The sequence below is a fragment of the Chrysemys picta genome, chromosome 2 (genome assembly GCF_011386835.1).
Source record: "Chrysemys picta bellii isolate R12L10 chromosome 2, ASM1138683v2, whole genome shotgun sequence".
NCBI classification, from domain to species: Eukaryota; Metazoa; Chordata; order Testudines; family Emydidae; genus Chrysemys; species Chrysemys picta.
Window position 1 is genome coordinate 289141877 of NC_088792.1, and position 13489 is coordinate 289155365.

A 13489-nucleotide genomic window follows, 5' to 3' on the forward strand; every position below is an offset into this window, starting at 1 on the left:
AAACCTACTGACCGCTACACTTACCTACATGCCTCCAGCTTCCATCCAAGACACACCACACGATCCATTGTCTACAGCCAAGCTCTAAGATATAACCGCATTTGCTCCAATCCCTCGGATAGAGACAAGCACCTACAAGATCTCTATCAAGCATTCTTAAAACTACAATACCCACCTGCTGAAGTGAAAAAACAGATTGACAGAGCCAGATGAGTACCCAGAAGTCACCTCCTACAAGACAGGCCCAACAAAGAAAATAACAGAACACCACTAGCTGTCACCTTCAGCCCCCAACTAAAACCTCTCCAGCGCATCATCAGAGATCTACAACCTATCCTGAAAGATGATCCTTTACTCTCACAGATCTTGGGAGACAGACCTGTCCTCGCTTACAGACAACCCCCCAACCTAAAGCAAATACTCACCAGCAACCACACATCACTGAACAAAACCACTAACCCAGGAACCTATCCTTGTAACAAATCTCCTCAATATATGTTCCATTCTATATGCATCCGAAGAAGTGGGCTGTAGTCCACGAAAGCTTATGCTCTAATAAATTTGTTAGTCTCTAAGGTGCCACAAGTACTCCTGTTCTTCTTTTTGCGGATACAGACTAACACGGCTGCTACTCTGAAACTAGGGTGCTCAGTGATGGCTCTGCACCTCGCCTTGCCAGAGCCTGGATTTGCTAGCTTCGGGCCCCGCTGCCACGCTCGCCGGCTGGGCGGTAGCTGGAGGGACCTGAGGCTAGTCGCAGGGCTGGGGGGGCACACATGGGGGGCTGGGAAAGGGGGGGATGGAACGGAGCCTCGCACGCTGGCTGAGCGCAGGCCTGGCCCGGGGTGTGCTCGGCAGCGTGGTACCCAGCCCAGCGCAGGGAGGGGGCGTGGGGCGTGGGGGGCCTGGAACAGGGCCAGCCCTGGAGGAACAAAGGGCTCCCAGAGGCCAGGTGATATGAAAGGGGCTGCAAGCGCCAGAGGGCCCTGGCCCAACCCCCTGAGTCACTCCCTGCTGGGACCCTCTAATCCCCGGGCTGCCTGGGAACAATGGCCCATTGAGCTGCTGCCCAGCCATGAAGGAGGCTTTGTTCCTCCCGCAGCTTCCGCTCACAAGTGCCGGCAGTGGGGAGGCTCCAGATCCCAGGGGCTGAGGCCCTGCCGCTGCCATCGCTCCGGCCAGCTCCCCGACGCCCGCGCCTGGCTTCCTGTGGCCGTCCCAGGCTCCGCCAGTCGCTCTGCGCCCAGGCTGTGCGCCTGCCCACTGCTCCCCCTGCCTCGCCATGCGCACAGCCCCGTCCCTCGCCCCCAGTGCCGTGTGCTGGGGAAGCCAAGGCAGGCGCCCCCAGGGAGCAGCGTCAGTACCCAGGGGGGCGGGAGCTGCATGGCTTAGAGCGTAGGCACCAGGCCCTAGGACCCTTCCCCTCCAGGGCACCCGCTCCCACTCCGGCAGTGGCTGCTACCTCATCGCCCCGGTGGCCCCCTACAGGCCTCTCTCTGACCCCCCTGCCCCTTGCCCCGGCTTTCCTTTTGGAATGGGGGGGGGGTATTTTCTGCGCCCAGAGAGCCCAGCCCCCCGCTGTGACCCCGGCACCCCTGAAGCCGGGCGCAGGGGGGCTCCGGGCACTGCTCCTAGCATGCTGCAGGGAGAGGACGGGGAGTCCCCTGGCAGGGCACGTGGCAGCCCCCCCTGTGTCCGGCCCCCGCCAGCTCAGGCAGTGTGAGAGACCCCACATGGGAGGAGAGGGGAAAGGCCCTGCAGCAGGAAGGGGTCAGACCAAGGGGCAGGGGCTGGGCAGCTGCCCTCAGACACCAGCCCCGCGGAGTCTGGGATGAGAGGCTGCCCCGGCCCCTTGGCGTTCATGGGTCGTTGCAACCTGGCGGGCTGTGCCGGGGGGGGCAATCAGTGATCGAAGCCAGCCCCTGATCAGGGAGCCACGAATGGGCGGTCACCTCAGCTGGGGGGTGGGGGGGTCTCCCCCTGCCTTGTGCACCAGTGCCCCACGCCTGCTCCAGGAACCCCTCCCTGGGGAATGGCTCCGGGGGGGTGAGACCGCGGGGCAGAGACGCAGCTCTCCGAGGAGCACCCCCGGTGCCGGGCTCTGAACCCTTCTCCTCATGGGGGTGGGCGGGGGATTTTTCATTCCACCCCCATATCCCCTTAGTGTAGCTGCTATTGAATGTCCCACTGCACCCTGGGAAACCTGAGCCCCCCGGGCTCAATCTAGGCAAAAGGAGCCCAGCGGAAAGGTCTGTGGTGCCCGCCTGACGGGGGCACTGGCCGGGCCCCTGATCCGATGCCAGCTGCCTGGGTCCCTGCTGAGTCCCCCCCCCCCCCCCCGCTTCTTTAACCCCTCCGTGCCTGCAGGGACGTCCTGGGGGTGTCTGGCACCCAGCTCAGGGCATCCCCGGCAGCGCCAGGCCAGGCAGGAGAGCAACCCCTCCGGGTGTCTCAGAGCCTGGGGGAACAGGGCGGCGAGCCCCGGAAGTGCAGTCCTGTGCCCTCTGCAAGGCTCTGGGCACAGCCCTGCCCATCCCTGCGGCCCTGGGCACAGGCTGGCTGGGGAGGGGAGAAGCCCCCCTAGGGGCTGCAATGTAACACTGCCAGGCAGGGATTGGCTGGCCGGCCGCCAGCTGGCCCCTCCCAGCACCAGGCCCTTATAATGGCCCGTCTGTCGCCTTCCAGGCAGGTTGGGGGGAGTCAGTGTTGATCCTCCTGTGATCCCCAAAGGTCCCGCACCAGCTCACCGCCACAGCGCCGGGAAACATGCAGCCGCTTTGCAGGTGAGTGGCCCTTTCCTTGGCTGTGCCGGGGCCGTAGGGAGCTGGGGGGCAGTGCAGGGGGAGTGCTGTGGGGTGCCCCGGGGCTCTGCCTGGGGACAAACTGCTGGGCACATCCCACCTGTAATCGCCCCCTGGACAGCGAGCCCACTTCACCCGGGCATGCCTGCCATCCTGGCCTTGCCTGACCCCAGCCCCGGGGGCGGGCAGGATCAGACCCCCCCCACATACACCCGGTGTGGCCAGGACACACTAGGGTCCCTGCGGGGCCAGAGCTTATCACCAGCTTGTGCCCGTTTCCAGCTCCCAAAGGAATTGCTGTCGGGGCGGGGGGGCAGCCAGGCTGGTCAGCGGCTGCAGGGAGCGGCATGAGGCTGGTCTCTGCCCCCCGCGGTGCAGCTTCGGGACAAGGGGCTGCTCGGGGAGCTGAGGGCAGTGGGCAGAGAACGGCCATGAGGAAATCTCGATCCCCACAGCATGGGTTTGCCTGTGGAACTCCCTGCTGCTGGAGCTCAGTTTGCCAGGCCTGAGTGGGTCTGTGAGCAGGGTCCGGGTGGGGGCTGGAGGGGTGGTCGTTCCCACCAGGAGACGCCTCCCTTGGCACAGCTGGGACCTGCGGCGGCATGGGCGTGCTCGAGGCAGGGTGCTGGAGGGACGCCGAGCGGGTGGTTCACGGGCAGGCCCCGGTGGAGCTGCAGGGCATCCAGCCACGGGCTCTGGAGATGGCGGGGAGCCGCCAGCCAGCCCATCTGCCGGAGCTCGGGGCAGGGTCCTGCCGTGTCCCAGCCCGAGGCCTCGATGCTTCCCAGACTCCCCGAAGCTCCTCGCTGCACAGGGGGGTGGGGGCTCCTTCCGGCCCCACAGCTGGTGCTGAGCGTAGGCCCTGCAGCTGGCGGCTCCAGAGCTCCCACATCTCAGCCCTCGGCTGGGCCCTGCAGCCTCTGCCCCGTTCCTGCCCCACGACGCTAGTCTAGAGCAGGGGTCTGGCTGGCCTTGGGGTGCCCTGGGTCAGGCTGGGCAGTCGGCGTCTGGCCAGCCTCCTGGGGCAGCCTCCTTGGCCTCCCCCCTTCCTCTGCCCTGGGACCCAATCCCCTGCCCAACTGGCACATTGCTGGGGCAGGCACGATGGCCTCTCCCACGGTCACTGCCAGCCTCTGCCCCGAGCGGGGTGAGGAGCTGATGGGGGCAGGGGGCAGCCCAGCCAGCCTTGGGGTGCTCTGGCATGTGAACATGGGAACGGCAGGGGCCAGGCCTCGAGCTCCCTGCCCGCCTCGCTGGGGAGACGCGAGGGGCTCGGTGTGGGACGAGCTGCAGAGGAGAAGGCTCTTGCGCCGACAGCAGCGCGAGGGGCCGAAACGGGGCAAGGGCAGGGTGTGAGGAGCAGGACGTGGGCTCCAGGACAGGCTGGGAGCTGGCAGGTTTTCCATTTGGGCTTGCGGGGGTGCCTGGAACGGGGGGGCAGCATGGGGTGGGGGGGCGTGGGGGTGATGGCAGCAGGACCCTGCACCTGCCAGAGTCTAAAATGCTGGGGCTTGGGGTGGCCAACCAGGCGGGTGTGGGAATGGTCCGGGGCGGGGGTGGATTCTCTGGGATGGTGGAGGTGACCGACAGGCTGCGGGGAGGGGGGCTGAGAAGCTGGCATTGTGGGGGGAGGAGAGCACTGTGGGGGGGAGGGTGCCGAGGAGCTGGCTGGGTGGGGTGGGGTGGGGGGGCTCTGCACTAGTTAAAATGCTGATTCCTTATTAAATTCTGGGTTCTCCCTGCTCAGGCTGGAGGGTCCCCTCCCCCTCCCCTGCCTGGTGCCTGGGGGTGGGGGAGGAGGCCTGTCGAAGGGGGTGACCCCGTTCTCGCATTGCAGGGTGCTGGCTGTCGCTGGGGCCGTGGTGCTGCTCCTGGCCATTGTAGCTGCTGACGGTAAGCGGTGCTGTGGGGTCGGGGGGTGGAGGGGTGCTGGGGGGGTGCGGAGGGCCCCACAGTAACGCATTGGGGGTGGGGAATGCCACGGTGGGGCTCTGGGGCCAGCGCCCTCCCCATTCCCCAGCTCTCTAGTGCCCCGTGTCCTGAGGGCGCCCACAACCCTCCCTGCAGGGATCCCAGCTGCACCCCGAGCCCCGGGCAGCTGGGCGGTGCCCACCCCGCGGTGCCGAGGATCCTGCCCGCAGGGGGCAGGCTGGCATCGCCCTCCCCAGAGCCTACCCCACCCTTCGGGGACAGGCCGGGGGCCCTTAGTGCTCACGACCCTGTCTGCATGACGGCACTTCTCCGTGAGCGCCTCCCGCGGGCGGCACCGCGCTACAGAGCCAGCCCTGACTGCACGGGGAGCGCCGAGCCCGGCTGCTACCCAGCGCCCCCTAGTGCCCCCACAGGTCAGCACGGAGAGGGGAGAGCGCCCCCTCTGAGCCCCCCCCCAACCCTGCGGCCCAGCGCCCCCCAGTGCCCCCCACAGGTCAGCACGGAGAGGGGAAAGCGCCCCTACTGAGCCCCCCCACCCTACTACCCAGCGCCCCCTAGTGCCCCCCACAGGTCAGCACGGAGAGGGGAAAGCGCCCCTCTGAGCCCCCCCACCCTACTACCCAGCGCCCCCTAGTGCCCGCCACAGGTCAGCACAGAGAGGGGAAAGCGCCCCTCTGAGCCCCCCCCCTGCCCTGCGGCCCAGCGCCCCCTAGTGCCCGCCACAGGTCAGCACAGAGAGGGGAAAGCGCCCCTCTGAGCCCCCCCCCAACCCTGCGGCCCAGCGCCCCCAGTGCCCCCCACAGGTCAGCACGGAGAGGGGAAAGCGCCCCCTCTGAGCCCCCCCCCAACCCTGCGGCCCAGCGCCCCCAGTGCCCCCCACAGGCCAGCACGGAGAGGGGAGAGCGCCCCTACTGAGCACCCACTGCCCTGCAGTCCAGCGCCCCCTAGTGCCACCCTGGGGCCAGCACTGAATGCAAGGGGAGAGGGCCCCCTACTGAGCTCCCGCCCTGCTGCCTGCAGCCCCTGGCGTTTCCTTAGGGCTCACCCATCCCTGCCGGGTCCGTGTCCCGGGTGCGTCTGACAGTCTGGAGGAGCCGGGGCTGGGGCGGGGCCGGGGGCAGGGGCCGGGGGACAGGGAAGGGGCAGGGGTAGGGGCAGAGACAGGGGCAGGGGCCGAGGCCGGAGTGGGGGAAGGGGCAGAGGCAGGGGCAGGGCTGGGGCGGGGGCAGAGGCAGGGCTGGGGGAAGGGGCGGGGACGGGGGTTGGGGCAGGGGTAGAGGCAGGGGTGGGGGCTGGGGCAGGGGCAGGAGCCGGCCTGGGCTCGGGCTGTGGCTCCCTGGATTTCTCTCCATGCACAAAGGAGGTTTCAGTGACCCTCTGTGTCTCCCCCCACCCTCCCCGCGGGCCCCGAAGAGCCCACCAGCTCTCCGGACACAACGCCCCCTGCCGGGGGCCAGGAACCAGGTACGGCGGGTCCGGGAACGTGGGGCTTCGCTGCCGGCAGCTGGGGGCAGGGGGTGGGATGGATGGTCGTGGGCTGGCTGGGCACCCTACAGGGCAGGGCACCAGGTGGCACTGGGCGCTGGCACATGATCCTGGGGCCAATTCACTCTCTGCCCTTGGGCCCATTCCTGGCCCCTCTTTGCCTCAGTTTCCCCCTCTACGGCCCTGGAGCTGGTGGGTGGGGGGAATGGCAGCTGGCGGTGGGAAGGAATGAGGGGTGGCTGTTGGAACCAGCTGGGGCTGTGTGGGGTGGATGCCCAGGCCCCCTGCGGTGAGCAGGGAGGGCAGCACATGGCCGGGGCGGGTGGGGGCTGGGCTCTGACCTCGCTCCCTGCTTGACTTTCCAGAGCCCATCAGCCGTGGCAAACTGGAGGCGTCGGGAGACAGTAAGCAAAGCCCCCGGGCGTCTCCCCGTCCCCGCTGCGCTGGGGCTCAGGGGAGGCCACTGGCAGGAGAGGTCCTGGCCCGGCTGTGGGGCAGGGCTCACCCCAGGCTTGAGGGCAGGAGGTGGCCGGGCTGTTTCAAGGGGGCCCTGGGGTGTGTGTGCCCAGCTCCCAAGCCTCCAGTGCCCTCACAGCTCAGCCCAGGCCTGCTGGGAGCTGTGCCGTGCCCGGTGACGGGCACCTCGCCCGGCTTCCCGATCCCTGCTCCGGACCCAGTGCCGCGGGACTGGCACAGAGCAGCTCTGAGCCCCGGGCTCCCTGGCCTGCTGGCGGCTGGGCCAAGGGGCTCACAGCAGGGGCACAGTGGGGTGCCCGGCAGGGCCCCCTTGCCATTTATCTCACTTGCCCCCAGGCTACAAGTGGCCCCTGAGGGCTCAGAGTGGGCGGGCCCTTCCCCAGGGTCCGTGGGGCTGCGGGGCCAGGCCGAGCCCCCAGCGGAAGCCGAGAACAGCCCTGGCTCCCCCCGCTGGGGGCAGCGGTGGGGAGGGGGCGGGTGAAAGGCCAAGGGCCCCACAGCCCCGGCACACATTCTGCTGAGACCCTGCCCCACAGGCCTCTCCAGCCCCTGCTCTGGGGCTCTCTCCCTCAGCCCCTTTTGGGGTCTGCCCCACGGAGGTGCCAGGCACATCCAGCGCGAGCTGCTGCAGGGGCCTCATGGGCAGCAGGGTCAGCGAGGGAGCCGCCCGCGGCCCAGGCTCTGCACAGGGCCCCCCTCACCCCTCCCATCTCTCCCCATTGCAGGCGAGCTCACCAGCCCCCCGGAGCAGCTCACGAGAGGTAGGGCCTGGGGACGCAGAGACGCGTGCTCTGTTCCCGGCTCTGGGCGGGACGCGGGGACTGGACTCTGCCTGGGTTCTCCTCCTACCCCCGGGAGGGGAGTGGGGCTGGGGTCAGAGCAGGGGCGGGGCTGGGGTCAGAGCAGGGGTGGGGCTGGGGGTCAGGACACCAGGGGTCTTTTCTCAGCTCTGCCACTGGTTCATGGGCATGTAATTTAAACCGAAAAGATTAAATGTGGGTGACTGAAGCCAAGCTCCTACCCCCAGCATCGGGGGGCTGGGGACTGTGATGGGGGGTTCTGGGCTTGGCCCCTCTGAACATCAGGGGCTTGTCTGTCTTCACACGTCCACCCTCAGGAATCGAGGTGGGAACCCTGCCGGCCTCAGCGTCCCCAAGCCCCGAAATGGGGAAAATGCCCATCTCGTTGCAGGCTTTGCCCTTGTGACCCACAGCCCCCTGTGTTCCCCCCAGCTCTGCTGGTGCCCCTCAGTCCCGATCCGCAGCCCCCTGCTGTCCCAACCCCGAGCTCCTCTTCTCCCCCGCAGCTCTGCCGGTGCCCCCAGTCCCAACCTGCAACCCCCTGTGGTCCCAGCCCGAGCTCCCCTCCTCCCCCCCAGCTCCGCCAGTGCCCCCAGTCCCAACCCGCAGCCCCCTGTGGTCCCAGCCCGAGCTCCCCTCCTCCCGCCCAGCTCTGCCAGTGCCCCCAGTCCCAACCCGCAGCCCCCTGTGGTCCCAGCCCGAGCTCCCCTCCTCCCGCCCAGCTCTGCCAGTGCCCCCAGTCCCAACCCGCAACCCCTGTGGTCCCAGTCCTGGGCTCCTCACAGCTCTGCCGGCGCCCCTCAGTCCCGACCCGCAGCCCCGACCTCTGTCCCCCCTGGGCAGAAGCTGCGGGTCTGGGTGCCCCGGGGCTCCATAGAGACTGTGTCACTGGTGACAGGTAGGTCCCAGCCATGGGGGTGACCTCCAGTCTCCATCCCCATCCCCTCCCCTCACCGTGACAGATGTTCCCCGGGGAGCTTCCTCTGGGTTTGCCCCGTTCCCCTGCCCGCCGAGCGCTGCTCTCACCTCTCCGCCCTCGCAGGGGTGACCCCGGTGAGCCTCGGGGGAGCCGAGCGGTCACTCACCGACGACACGCACCCGGGCGGCCTGGACGGGGACTCGGCCGGCCTCGACGCCCTCAACAGCGGCACCTTTAACCTGGACCCCCTGGCTGGGGACGCCCAAAGCGGTAACGCCCCCCTCTCCCCTCCCCCCCCCCCCCCCCGTGGCTGCTAGGGGGTGGCCCGGAGCTCCCTGGCCATGGCGATGCCCAATGGGCCAAGGGCATTACGGGGAAGTATCAGGTGCTGGCCACTGCCCGGCAGGGGTGGGCTACCGGGCGGGCTGTCCCGATGGCCAGCGCTGGCAGGGCAGGTGGCGCCCCACAAGCCCACACCCTGATTCCCTCCCAGCACGGGAGGCGGGGGCTGGGCTTCGGGCTCAGCATGGGGGAGGCCCAGGGCTCCAGACCAGGCCAGCTCTGACGTGCTGCTTTTCTGCCCCCGTTTCAGGTCCGGCGGGGGACGTGCCTGCTCAGTCCAACGAGTCGCAAGAGAGTAAGAGCCCCTCGCACGAGGCCCCCCGGCCTGTCTGAGCCGCTGTGCAGAGCCCGCCCCACGGCCAGACGCTCCCCCCCACACGCTCCGTCACAAATCGCTGAGTGGCCCCTGAGCTGCTCCGGGCAGGTCCCTGGGGCTGGGCGCGCGGGCTGGGCTCCAGCATCCAGGAGAGTAGGAGACAGCCGGGCCCCGGCAGGGGGAATCCCAAGGGGCAAGGAGGGGGGACCCTGGTCCCGTCAGGGGAGCCCTGGGGAGAGGGGAGGGATCCTGTCAGTCCTGAGCGAGCGCCCCAGGCTGCTGGCTCCGGCCCGCCTGGCTCGGGTCAGGGCACTTGTGGCACGTGCTCCGGGCGGTGTTGGCACGGCCCCCGAGGCCTGCGCTAACCCTGGGCCTTTCCCATCGTTTCCAGGTGTGGACCACAACACTGACTCGGAGGAGGCCCTGGCATCTCAAGGTACCAGGAGAAGGGGGGGTGAACCCCCTGGCCAGGCCCTGCACTCGCTCGTGAGCCCGAAGCCAAGGGTTTCTGAGCAGCGGCCGGGGCAGACGCTGCAGCCCGTGCTACGGCACGGCCAGGGCCGGTGCAACCACTAGGCGGACTAGGCGGCCGCCTTGGGTGCCAAGTGGTTGGGGGTGCCAAAAAGCGGTGCCCCAAACATTTCTTTTAAACAGCGGAGCAGAAGGCTGCAGCTGCTCCCCGTCTCCCGGCTCCAGAGGGGCCGCCCGCGGCGCGGCCAGTCCCTCTCCCCGGGGGAGCAGCCGGCGGCGGAGCGGGGAAGGGGAGAGTCTAGCGCTAGCAGCTGCGCCTTCTTCCCCGCGCCGCGGGCCGAGCCGGGCTCCCCGCCGCCCCCGGGGCTCTCAGCGGTGGCGGTGGCAGGTTCGGGCGCGGGGGGAGGGGACTGCCTGTGCCGCCGCTGAGAGCCCCGGGGGCAGCGGGGAGCCCGGCTCGGCCCGCGGCGCGGGGAAGAAGGCGCAGCTGCGCTCTGCTCTTCGGGCGGAGACGCTGGGTGTCTACTCCGCCTGCAAGGTACCTAGCCGGGCCGCAGGGAGCCGCACGGGCCCGCGGAGCACCGGGGGGTGGGCAGGTCCAGTCCCTGGCCTGGGGAATGGGGTATGTGGGAGCAACCCGGGCACCCCTCCAACACCCACTGACCAGCTACCTTCTCCCCTGTGCGCCCCCCGCCCCAACAACCCACCCCGTCCTGCCACTTTTACCTCTGGCCAACCTCCACCCAGCAACACCCCCCTCCCAGCCAGCCACGGTCACCTTCACCCCTGCATCAACCTTGGGACCCCCCCCACCTGCCATCTCCCTTCTGCCCATTCCTCCCTTGTGCAAATCCCTCCCTGCCTCCTTCACCCCTGCAACAACCCCGGGCACAGACGCCCCCCCACCTGCCAGCCCCTTGCAACAACCCCCTCCTGCCCACTTCTCCCTCGTGCCACTCCCTCCCTGCCACTGTACCCCCTGCAATGAGCCCCTTTTGCCTCTGTGCAATCTCTTCCCTGCCACTACGCCCCCTCCACCTCTTGCCCAACTCCACCCCCTGCAACAATCCCATGCACCCCCTCTCTGCCACCTTCACCCCTGGAAGAGCCCCCATACAACCCCCCTCTTTGCAGCCCCCCCGGTGCCCCCTGCACTTTGTGAACATCTGGGCCCCTGGGGGGAACTTGGCTATAGGAAGGTGGGGGCTGGACACCGGGGGTGGGGGGTCGCAAGGTGGAAGTTTTGCCTAAGACGCAAAATATCCTTGCACCGGCCCTGGGCACGGCCAGTGCCCCCTGTCCTGGGGATCGCCGAGCTTGTGCTGCCATTTCCCCCGCCCCCCGGATTGCACCGGAGCCTGCAGCCAGGGCAGAGTTTGCTCAGCACCTGGGGGGCGGGGGGAACCCATCCCCTGCCCCTGGGGCAGCCCGCTCTGGGGGGGATGCTGGGGGAGACGCAGCCGACTTGGCTGCTGCGGGACTAGGGGGCGACGTGGCGCTGCCTGTGTCATGTGACGGGACCGTGGCGGGAGCAGCAGGTCGCATGTCCTGCGGGCACCAGCAGGGGGCAGCGGAGCAAGGCTGTAAAGCGGGGTTGGGCTGGGCTGGGCTGGCAGCCGCGGGCCGGGCCTGGCGCTGACGGGTCACCCGGGCTTGTGTCTCCCCAGGGATGTGAGGGGCAGGGTCCCACGCCGGAGCTGCCACGGAGCCCCCATGGACAGCAGCTTCCTGCCTTCCGCCAAACCTTGTCGCTCCCCGTCCCTGGCACCGCCCGGGTCTCGCTCTGCACCTGCCCCCCTGTCCTGCAGCCGGGAGCCTTCGGGAGTCCTGCGGTTCGCAAGTCCCTGCCCCCCACTCCCCACGGTGCGGCCCCTCGGCTGGGGCAAACCAGCAAGCCGCACGGAGCGACCCCCGCGGGGGATCCGACCCAGCCCCTCCAGCTGGGAGACGGGCCCGAGACCCCCCATTGGCCCAGCCTCCCGCTCTCCGAGAGCTGCTTCTAGGCCGCCTGGCTGAGCAGCCGACATCCCCCGCCCCAGCCCCACAACGCCTCCCCCAGAGCCCCGGGGTCCCGGCGGGGTGGCACCTTGGCCAAGGCCTCACTGCTGCAGCGGGCAGGGCGGGAGCGCAGGCTCCAGGCAGCTCGGCTGCTCCAGCCCCCGACTCTCCCAGGGGAGGTGCTGGCTCTGCCGGAGCACCCAGCCTCCGCAGTCCCACATCCCAGCCTCTCCCAGCAGGAATCCCAGGGGCTCCAGGGGTTGCCCCTCTGCCGAAGGTGCCCATGAGCCCCAGCAAGTGTCTTCCCAGCATGGGTCCGGCCAGGGCCCCTGGCGGGAAGCTGGGTGCATGGCGTTATCACAGAGCCGGGCACTGGCCAGGGGCCTCATCTAGTGCCCCGGGCAGACCTGGAACTGTCCTACTGCTCTCTGGCCCTCGTGGAGAAGGGGCACCTCCTACATCTGCTTGGCGAGGGGCAGGAGACCTTGGTGTCTGCCTTAGGGGCCGGGGTTTCTGGGCTCAGCTGGGCGCTGGCCTGGCCCATGACAGCCTGCAGGAGATGCACCGGCTTTGCCGCTGCCCCCCAGCCGAGTGGACCCCCAGGCTGGAGCTAACAGCTCTCGCCGCTTTGCTGCTGACCCCGTGAGAGCTCCCAGCGCCGCTGTCCCCTGTATTCCTGCCACTGCTTACCCTGCCAATAAAAACCTTCAGCAACTCTCTGTGTGTCTTGGGGCTGGGCACTGCCGCCGGCCGGGAGACAGGAGGAAGGACCCCCCCCCCCCGGGCAGTACTGCCCCCCTCCCCCGCACTGGGCACAGTGGGTGACAGGAGCACTGGCATGTCCATCGTTACTGATTGGCAGAGGCCAAAATGTGTTAGGTCACGTGATGATTCCCTGTTCTGCTCATCCCTCTGGGGCACCTGGCATTGGCCACTGTCGGCAGACAGGAACTGGGCTGGATGGACCTTTGCTCTGACCCAGCCTGGCCGTTCTTATGTTCAGCCCATGTGGAAAGATGGGGACAAATGGGAGAGGCCAAAAGAGATCAACAAAACGGTCAAAGGTTTGGAGAACCCGCCCTGCGAGGAAGGGTTAAAACCTGGGCCCGTTTAGTCTGGAGAAAAGCAGCCGGAGCGGGGAGCTGAGACCGGCTTTGGCGGGGCCAGGGCTGGTGGGGATCAGCGGTTCTCCGGGGCCGCTGACGGCAGGACAGGAAGTAACGGGCTGAACCTGCCGCAAGGGGAGAAACGTTTTAACGCGAAGGGAGCTGAGCTCCAGACCAGGCATTCAGGGAGGCGGTGGGGTCCCCCTCATTGGCGGTTTTTAAGACCAGGTTTAGCCAACCCACTGTCCGGGCTGGTCCAGGCTTGGATCTGTCAAGGCGTGTTCACCAAGAGTGCCAAGGAGGGAGGGGGCTGGATTTGACAACCTCTCAAGGGCCCTTCCAGCCCCCCATTTCTACAGTGCTATGACCCCCCACCTCCCAGTCTAGGCAGACATTGGAGCAGAGCGGGAGGGGGCAGCCGAAAGCCAGGGGTCTGAGCGGGCGGGGGCATGGGGTCTGTAACAGAGTCCGGCAGCCCTGTGCTGCGCGGGGGGCCAGGTGGGGCGCAGGCTTGGTCGGAGCAGCCCGTTGGCAGTTGGAGGAGAAGAGGGCCGAGGCCTGGCTGGGGGGGTCGTAGCTCCAGGCCCCGGGCAGGCCACCCCCCACTCCAGCGCTGGCGTGTGCTTGCTGCCCGGGGGACCTGCAGTGTGCGCTGCGGACAGTGCCCAGTGAGTACACCTGCGGCGGGGGGCAGAGCGAAGGTCACTGCGGGAGCCAGTCTTACCCACTGGGCTCTTTTCACATGACCAGCCCGAGCCGTGGGGCCGGCTGGGCTCACCCGACGGCACAGAGCGGCACAGTCAGTCCCGGTGTGGCTACGGACTCGCTGCGGCACTCAGGGA